Source organism: Carcharodon carcharias, chromosome 12, assembly GCF_017639515.1.
Source record: "Carcharodon carcharias isolate sCarCar2 chromosome 12, sCarCar2.pri, whole genome shotgun sequence".
Classification (NCBI taxonomy): domain Eukaryota; kingdom Metazoa; phylum Chordata; class Chondrichthyes; order Lamniformes; family Lamnidae; genus Carcharodon; species Carcharodon carcharias.
In genome coordinates this window covers 70,918,000-70,928,183 of record NC_054478.1, presented here as the reverse complement: position 1 = coordinate 70,928,183, position 10,184 = coordinate 70,918,000, and the positions used below count along the sequence as shown (strand labels likewise).

Below are 10,184 nucleotides of genomic sequence, written 5' to 3'. Positions count from 1 at the left end.
GCACTATTCGAGAGAGGTGAAGGTGAGCACTGTCCAAGGTGCAGGAGGGATTGAACACTGTCTAGGGGATGGGGGTTAGTGAATATTGTCGGAAAGCGGGGTGGTGAACATTGCTGTGGGTTCAGGAGTGCTGTGACACTCCAGATTTGCTTAGAGGGTCACTGGTTTTATACCCGTTATTAAAATCTCTAACTAAATCAGCGTAATAACCAGCGTAACTACAGGGCAAACAGCCCAGTCTGCATGGTTCTAGCCAATCACAGAGCAATCCGGGCAGTGTAGTACCAGGGTTGTGCTTATGTCGGGGCTTCTGAGGGGTCCCACGCATATCTTTCAGGGTACCTTCAGTCTCTGACTATCCAGAGACCAGAAGATCTGGGCATACATCTTTTCCCTCTTGTAAAAGCAAAGACTTTGGGCTGAATTTTACGGCCCCATTGCGGTGGGGGTGGGGGCATAAGATATGGTGGAATCATCCATTGACTTCGGCAGGACAGTAAAATCCCGCCGTTGTAAAATTCTATCCCTTATTTTTAAATGAAATCATCATAAACTACAAACGTATGCACATCAAGTAATTTCTTAGAGTTCAGTGTGTCTGTTTTCTCTAAGCACAGAAACAGTCCTTGAGATAAGAAGATTGTTGATGACAGTGCTCAGATCTAAAAACTAGAGGTTGTAGTTCCATGTGATCAGCTTGATGATCAACATCACACTCATTCTTAAGAAAAGAAACTATCTCCTCATGATTATTGTCCTTGAAATATCCTGGTCTGTTCACTAGCAAGCATCTCATGTTCCAAATGTGTTGTCACTCAACAGATAAGCATTGATAGTGGGCATCCGCTTAATCTGCATTGGTCCTAATAGAGATGATATGAGTTTGTGGACATGATTTGACCGTTTAATGCAAACAATCTCCAGCTTCAAATTGTGGTTCCCTTGCGCATGTTTGCTTGTCGAAGTACACATTTTTTTTACCTTGTTGCTTTGCGATATCTTCTGCTTTTGTTCTGACATCTTCATTAGATAGCGATGACAACTTAAGAATGGTCAACATGCAAAAACTGTGACCCATGATAAGTTCGGCTGGTGTCTTTCCAGTCAGCCAGTGTGGGATGGATCAATAAGTCAAAGTAGGATATGAATGGATTAAGCAAACATTTTTCTCTCCGACATGGTAGCTTTCAGACTGTCCCTTACCAACCTGTTGAAACATTTAATACCATCATTTGATTGTAGGTTGTACTGCGATGTCAGATGGTGGGTAATTCCATAGCTTGCTAGGAACTCCATGAAATGACTGGAAACAAATAGCGGTCCATTGTCTGTAGTGATATTCTTTGGCAAACCCCATTTTATAATTAAATTGTATAAAATGTCAATGACCTAATAGATGCTTATGGAATTTGTTGTAGTGATTTCTAGTCATTTGCTATGTAGATCATGAACAATAAGCAAAAGAAATTGAATCATAGGGGCTGGTTGTACTTCTCCAAAAATATCTACTGGAGTTGTTGCCATGGTTTTGTTGGCCAGGGCCAGGGGGTTGGTTGAAGAGATGCGGGACACAGTTTAACAGATTTTTCGCTGAGTGCATGAGCTATGCATGAACTCTTCTATAAACTCTTCTTTCCAGCAATTTATTCTTCACAGGATTTTTGTCTCATCTTAACAATACTCAGATGTCCTTCATAGGAAAAATGCAATACATCTTGCTGTTGCACTTTTGGCAAAACTGCTCAAATTCTGTGTGCAATACCATTATCATCAAATAATGTGAGCTCATTGTGTACTTTGTAGTACTGGACCAATTCTTCCTTTCTTTTGCAAGAGCCCGCAGTTTTTAGTGACTGACTTACTTTCTGCAACATGCTATTGCCAATTCTGCCTTCAACTCCTCTCCCGTAACCAGATTTGTTGTTGCATGTGAAGTTGCTACAATCAAGTAGTCTTCAATGTCGCAAGTCACTTCTATATTGCTAACACTATCTGTGATAATAGTATGACTAAGCATGCCAGCTACTTGGTTGCATGAGCCTGCAAGATACTCAACCTCTAAGTTGTGCTGATGAAGGCAATATGACCATCTGTAGATGCTTAGAGGCTAATGACCAGATCGTGACGTGGCTATGTAATGTAGTCAGCACTTGGTGATCAGTGCTGAGAGTGAACTTTGTACCATAGGGATACATGTGCCAATTTTCACATGTGTGGATGCAGGCTAGTACTTCCTGTTCTTCAGGAGAGTATTTGTCTCCAGTTTCTGACAACAGGCATGTTGCGTAAGCGATTGGTCAATCGCTTCTTTCAATGTACTATGAAAGTACAACTCCAATCACATTTCCTGATGCATCTGTTGTTTCCACATATGGTTTGAAATGCACAAGGACTGGCAGAGATGCTATCTTCACCTTTAAAGTGTCAAACTGTTTGCTGTGCGACTGTCCATTCCCATGGTGCATATTTGCACCTTAGTTTTTGAGGAAGTTCCACGATCTCTGCACACTTAGAAATGATAAATGTTGGTGGTACCAAAGGACAATGTCAATTCTTTCACATTAGGGTCAGAAACGCATGAATAGCTTTGACATTGTCGTGTGTAGGCTTTACTCCAGCTACTGTAAAACTGCACCCTAGAAAGTCAGTCTCAGAAGCCATGAATGTCCACTTGCCTTTGTTGCACGTCAAGTTGTTCGAGTTGTGACTATGACTGATAACCGCTGATCATGTTCTACTTTGTCCCTTCCATGGACGATGACATCAACAAGTAGGTTAATCATCCAGTCAATGTCCAACAAAACTGAAGATACAGTTATGGAATGAGCTAGGTGCTGAATTTAGCACACAGGGTATTCTGTAGTACTGAAACACACCTTTATGAGTAATAACAGTTGAAGGTATTGGCTTCGCTTCACTTGTGGTATGTGACGATGGTTTCATTGCATGTCAAGCTTCATAAATACTTAGGAGTGATGAAATGATGTTGATAGTTCTTGGATCATAGGAAGTGGATACCTGTCTGGAATAATTGCTTTGTTGACCACCTGCAGTTTATCCCATTGACTTTGCGTCTTGCAATGATGATCTCCATTGTGATGAGTCGCTTTGCTCAATTTATTCAAGCTATTTCAGCTCCAGTGATACTTCAACAATGATTGAAAATGGTAACCATCTCAAATTTTGTGAAACTGGTGCAATTGACGTGTTGACACAATAAGCATGACGGTACCCCTTAATCTCCCCAAATCTGGTAAATAATAAAGGATATTGTTGGGTATAATCAGTGTCATTGATTATGTTAATGAGTGCTGGAGTGGGATCTTCAAGTTTGATGCCAAGCTTATTGAACAGGTTTATCCCATTGGGCTTCTGCTTTTAGCTGTGTGGAACATGAACCTGTCTAGGGTGACATTTTTGTAGTGCACTGGAACTGTGATTGTTTCCAAAACCAGAATAATCAAGTCATTGTAAGCTTCAAGAGTGTCTATTGCAGGATGAGAGAAAGTTGCGAAAAATATCAATGTTAGAGTTTGTGCTCAATATTGATACTTGCGCATCAACATCAATGAGGAGGGACACAGATGCCCACAATCTCAACCGAGCAAACCTTAAAATGACCTGGTGTTTTATCATCTGCAATGGAATACACATGCCATATTTTACTCCCAAAAAGAGACTGCCCCACTCGCCGAACCAATGAAGTCCACTTTTTTGACAACCTGCACACTTTTATGAAATGATTCCAGTTATGCCTTTTACACATGGTGCTGTGACTCGATGGATATGTCCACACTTTGGGTAAATTTTTTAGAGTATCTGACCATGCTGGGCTCTCTGACATATCTGACCAAAGGCATACCATTCAATCATCACACTTTTCTTCGGCCTGAAGTATATTTCAAGAGCACTTACCGCCATAGCAAATGTATACGTGCCTCCTTGATCTGCTTGAACATTCAATGGCCTTCTGCTCCAAGACAATGTACAAGTAAAACCTTCTTGCAGGTCGCTGCTATATCTAGACTGTCTAACTCTGTAGTGGGTAAGTGGGTCTTGAACCCCGAAGTCCATTGATCCCATGGCTTTTAGCACCTGCCCTTAAGCTTGGGCTGCCCAATAGTTTTCAAACATTTCAAAAAAATTAATTGATGATTATGATCCCAGAAAATGGCCATGGCTTGGAACTGAAGTCTGCCACACAGAATGCACCATTGCTACATTATTCATGGTTACAAAGGCATCAATGCTCAACCCCCTATTTTTTAGAAGTTTAGGGGGTATTGTTGCCCTACTCATTCACAGTTACAGGAATGGAGCTATTAACAGGATATGCATTTTTAAAATGTATTTTAATTTTAACTCTACATTAATGACGGTACTTGCTTTAAAATTAACACTGTGAAATGGAAACGTAATTCCAGGAGAAAATCTGGCACCAATACTGCACTTACTGCATTCACCGTTAAGCCACAAACCATATACATATACTGGGGTTTATTTTTTTACCTTCCTGGCAAAGTAGACCAGTTTCCTCAAGTTCTGATTCAGCAAGAAGGCAGTTGCAAAGCTGTACCACAGCTGTAAGAATACCTGCAGGTAGCTTGTACCACAGGGTAACCACTGCCAATGACAACTGAAGTCACCTCTGCCGTCAATTATTATGCCTCTTATTATAATGCACTTTGTAGGCTTACACAGGACACATCTGCATTATCAGACATCTGCTGTCAAAAATTATTGCTAATGATGGCTTTGCACCAGCTGCAGACAGAAGCTGAGCATAGATACAAGAAGGGTCATCCAGCTATCAGCATGATTTTGGAGCATGTCATTGCCATCTTAAGGAAGTACATCAGAGGCCTGGAAAGATCAGCGTTCACCTTAAAGGGTATCCTTGCTGAGATTTTCAATATGATTGTGGTCTGTTGCATCCTACATAACCTTGCAATACAAAGGAACCTAACAATAGAGGAAGAGGAGGACCATTCAGCAACCAAACCCAAAGCTGGATGCAGACAATAATGCAAAAAATGTTACCACAGCCACATACTGCAGACAATTTCCTCAAACGTTCACCCAAAACACATTCAGCTGAGGGCCTGAGACACCAATTCAATGAACTCACCTGAACAATGTATTTAATCAATCAAAACATCATCTCAACATTGTACTCTACTATTTCAACTAAAATGAGGTGTATCATCAGTGAATACTGGAGTTAAGGAACACTGCCAGGATTTTAAGTTTTCAACTGAACATTTAATAAGTACTTCTTGCAGCTCTCTACGATCAGTGAGATGCAAACATCACACACAACACCAGAGGGTGGTGTTTTTCTTCAAATGCAGTTTTACTTATGATAACAAAAGACACATTGGCCCAGGTTTTCCATTTTTGCACTCGCCAGCAGACAAGTTACCGCCCATTCACTGTAATGGGCACAAAATCACAGGCTGGCAAACACAGAGCGGAAAATCCTGCTCATTATGGGTTGGACAAAAATTATATGCTATTTGAACATTAGCTTTGGTATTTGTGTCTCACAAAAGGAAATTATTCACCCATAAATGTGTAGGCCTAATATTAGACACGATTTTCAAGCTTGGCTCAATTAAAAAAAAATACATTTTATTTTCTTGAGCAGCAATTTCTAAATAAATTCATATTCTTAAAACCCGTGCTCGTGTGTGCTTATGGAGGAGTTTACAGGATGATGATTCAATCTTTTATCATCAGTCAGTAAAACTGTTTGATATCATTAGCCTATAGTACAGTGGTCATGTTATTGGACTAATAATCCAGTAGGCTTGGGCTAATAACCTATAGAACATGAGTTCAAATTCTAACACGGCCATTTGAGAATTTGAAGTCAGTTCTAAAAAAAAATTCAAAATAAAAGAATGGTATCAGTGAACAGAGTGATCATGAAACAATCGGACAGTTGTAAAAGCCCAACTGGTTTACTGATGCCCTTTAAGGAAAGAAACTTGCTGGCCTAATACAATATGGTCATGGCTCCAGTGATTATCAAGCTACATGGAAGTACGGGGGAGTAAATTACAGTCTTGCCAGTGACATCCACAACCCAAGAATGAATAATTTTAAAAAACTTGAATGCAAATAACAGTTTCTTGCAAAATGTGAAAAACACTCAAACAGAAGAGAGAGTAAAAAGAATTATAAAAATAACATATGTGTGTTGATGATTTGATTCAATTACACTAAAAAATTGCAAAGGAAAATGTTACTTAATGCAATACAATTGGTGGGTATTGTAACTATTTCAAAGTGTTCTTGTCATATAATTCAATATCCTGCACATGATCCTGTTAAATTTGATGTATATATCAAATGTAATATTTCATACTGACTGTTCAACTGTCAAATGTTTAACTTCTGCATTAAAGAAAACTTTATTTTATAAGCAATATAAAGGATACAATTCAGAACCATAAAAAATGAATATGATGGATGAAAACCAATATGGATTTATGAACAGAAAATTATGCCTTGCAAAGTCACTCAGTGTCTATGAATATCACCGAGCAGGGAATAATCCAGGGTTACTGCCTGCTGTTGAATTTCTAAACGTGTTTACTAACTATCTCATTATTGAAAATCAGAAACTATAGAATTAAGGAAGTTGAAAAGTGTATTAAAAGCTGGTTAGATGCTAGGAAAATTATAAAAACAGCATATGTTATTGTTAGTGTGAAGGCGATGTATTCAATAGCAATTTAACATTTTTCCCGTTTTTATACTTTTACAGGAATACAGACCATTGCTTTGTACTATTCTAGGAACTCAGGTAGGATATCCTAAAATGCTTGACTTAGTAGAAAATAAGAAAGCACTTCCAAGAATGCAATTCAATTAGCTAAACAGCCATTTAACTGCAATTGATCTGGAATGGCTTTCTAAGGGCCAAACCTATTGTGAAAAATTGTGAAAAACCATAAAAGTTATAATGCATGATTTATGGGTCAGGTGCAAATTGTAACAGATGGAATGAGAGCACGATAAAATACTCCTCATGAAGTGGAAGCATAAATCACCAATGCCCAGAGAATGAAGCAAGTGTGGGAGGCCACCACACAGGGGGTGAAAGTATAGCATAATATTCAGGAAAGGCAGCAGAGGGGTGTATCAGACTTGGAATACCATGGTGAGGTATAAGAATGAGAGTGAATAAATACAGCCTACCTTATAATGATTGAAGCAAAGTACAGACAAGTATCATATGTATAAAAACATGATTGAGAACTAGTACATCAGGAAGGAAAAAAGAACTTAGAATGTTGTAGCTGAGAAAGATTGAAGACTGACAATAATTCATATATCTAGCCAACAATAGCACTAATTCAAACAATTCACAAACTTTCTAGAGGCAAAGTGCTCATATTCAGATAAAGAATAGATACACTGAAACTTTCAACAGCAATAGGGTTTAAGAACAGGAGGTATCTGTCCATTATACACTGTCTAATTTGCTTATCCAATTAAACCAATGGAATATGGAAAATTGAGTAGGCTGTGTAATGGGCAGCTAATTTATTACTGTCCATTTTCAGACTCAGCGTTACTGTAGGTTCTGCATTTAAAGTCTTAAAGCTAACGATACGACCTAAAATATACAGCACAAAGGCCCCAAAATTTGATAGTTCCACCTCTGCTGTTGTGCCCCTCAGTTGCAACTTGTACTCAAGTTATCAACACTAATCCAGCAATAATTCATGAGACTAGCTCAGTTGCAGGTTTTTGTCATTTTATTTACACAATTTTAATGTAGCACAGCGGAGATGCACAATTAACAGAAGAGCCTTTAATGAGTCAAGTTTGGCTGATAATTGCTATAGTAAATGAAGGAGCAGTGGATGAGACAAAACATTTTGCCAGAATCACTTCACAGCCAGGTAAATGTCATGCAGGACAGTGTGATATTGTCCCACATTTCTAGAATGGCAACCACTGCAGGATCCGAGGCTGACAGATGAGGAAAAATACAGCAAAGAGAAAGGAAGAAGAATGTGAAACTGACTAAAGGACAAAAATGGCACCGACTCTGCTTTGGACATTTCTTGTAAAGCCCATTCAGTGGCTATGCTGTGAAAAGCACTAGTGCAGGGGTCCGTGTGTATGCACGGAGAACATCAGAGAGGTCATATCATCACGGCCATTTCGGTTGAATTGATGCTCATTTGACTAACTTGTTCTGCGCATGGCCACAGAAGGCCAGTGTTAATCACTCACAGCTCAACAAATATTCAGCAGCATGAGGGAATCCCCAATAGCATTATTTAAAGGGTAGCCACCAACTTGTATGTGAAGTGTTTTTAACTAACTTCCCCTTAAGCAAAACTATTGGAATCACTGTAGAATAAGTTTGTAGGTGTTTTGGAGAGCTGCTCCATATATTCAGGAAGTCAACATGATTTGGTGAAAAATTCTGCATGAGGTACAGGGACTGTGGTTGTAGCACCTCTGGGTCTGCAACATGACTAGCAACAGGAGTGAAGACTGTAGAGAGGAGAAGCTCTGTAAAGGAAGCGGGGGAGGAAGAGGAGGGTTCTCTACAACAGAAGGCCCAACCCATCATGAGATTTTCATAAGCACTTCTCCTACCTTCACCTGATCGACAAGTAAAATTAATGTTCAAACGTGTTTCACTGACATTAAAACTGGAGGCTGACTCTGATTCCAAATTTGCACTTGGTCTCTCTTCACTAATCCAAAGTATTTATAGCTGTTCAGCTGTATGATGTTACAGGATCTCTCCAAAGGATACTTTAGTGTTCCCAGTGAAAGCCAACTCATTTTTCTCAGAAATGAACAATGGTGGTAAACTCCCCTTCACCATTACCTGAAAGGGCCATTTATGGATTTGTCTTGCTCCTCGCCTCATTTTGCATTCATTCTGTATTTAGTATGGGCCTATGTTCCAGAACCTTGGCTATACTCAATGAGTCTCACTTACTGGCCATATAAGTACTGGGCTGTAGCCTTGCCCATTTATATCCTTGTCATCATAGTAATTGCTTACATTTTACTCTGTGGAGTTAACATGATGAGTACTGCTCCACTGGATTCTGTTGATACTGTTACAGACAACTATGCAAAAAGCCAACAGAGCGAACCATATATTGAAGGAGCAATCCCAGGCCTTCAAGGTGTTTCAATCAGTGAAGTGAATCAAATGTTTTTCCTTTCTTCACCCTACAAGTCAGCTGACGATCAGCCACTTGTACGGCATTCATGTGCTGCTAGGGATATGGACTCATTCACTGAGAACTGCAGTGATGCTTTGGGCCACTAATTAAGATGTCATTATAATGTTATATGTATTATTCAAGAATGCTGTCAACAAATACATTCTGATTCTGCACTTGTTTATAACTGTGAATTAAAATATATTTCAAAATTCTAGAAAAAAAAAACTGAGGCAAATCAGGTTCAGCAAGAAGATAGTTACTGAACAGTGTCACCTCTATCAGTCTGATCTAGAACTTGTCACCAGGGTGAGGATGGTGCTGAAAGTGGCTATGCAGGTCACAGAGGCATTGAACTTTTATGCATCCAGGTCTTTCTTGGCACGAGTGTTTGACATATCTAATGTATCTCACTACACCTTGCATCAATTCATCTGAGAGGTGAAGAAGCTCATGTATGGCAAGAGAACTGAACACACAGTGTTCTCCCTCAGCAGAAAGAAGCAGGATGGGAGGGCATGTGGCTTTGCAGGGTAGTGGGATTCCTGATGGTGCAGGGTGCTATCGACTGCACATTTATGCATCTGCACCCAACCTCATGTCAAAAGGGAGAAGTAAAGGAACTACAAGGGCTATTATTCCACTAACATGCAGCTGGTATGTGACCATGCACAATACATCATGTTGGTGAATGCTTGCAAACCTGACAGCCGTCATGATGCCTTCATTCTCAGACAGTTCACGCTGTCTTTGGTTATCCACAGAGAACCAGAGACTAACTTCTTGGGAACAATGTCTACCCTCAGTTAAAGACCGCACTCCACCACGCGAGGAAAACATGTGCATAATGAGGACCAAAGAACCACCAAAGTATCATGGAGCTGATGATCAGCTCAAATGATACTTTCATGCCTGGAACACTTGGGAGGAGCCTTCAGGTATACGTTGGAGCAGATGACCAAGTTTGTGGTGGTC

At 39.7% G+C, this 10,184-nt stretch overlaps 1 pseudogene; it reads left to right on the top strand.

Moving 5' to 3' along the window:
- Nucleotides 1–8,835: 8,835 nt before the first annotated feature.
- On the top strand, nucleotides 8,836–9,316 carry LOC121284689 (annotated as a pseudogene).
- Nucleotides 9,317–10,184: the final 868 nt, after the last annotated feature.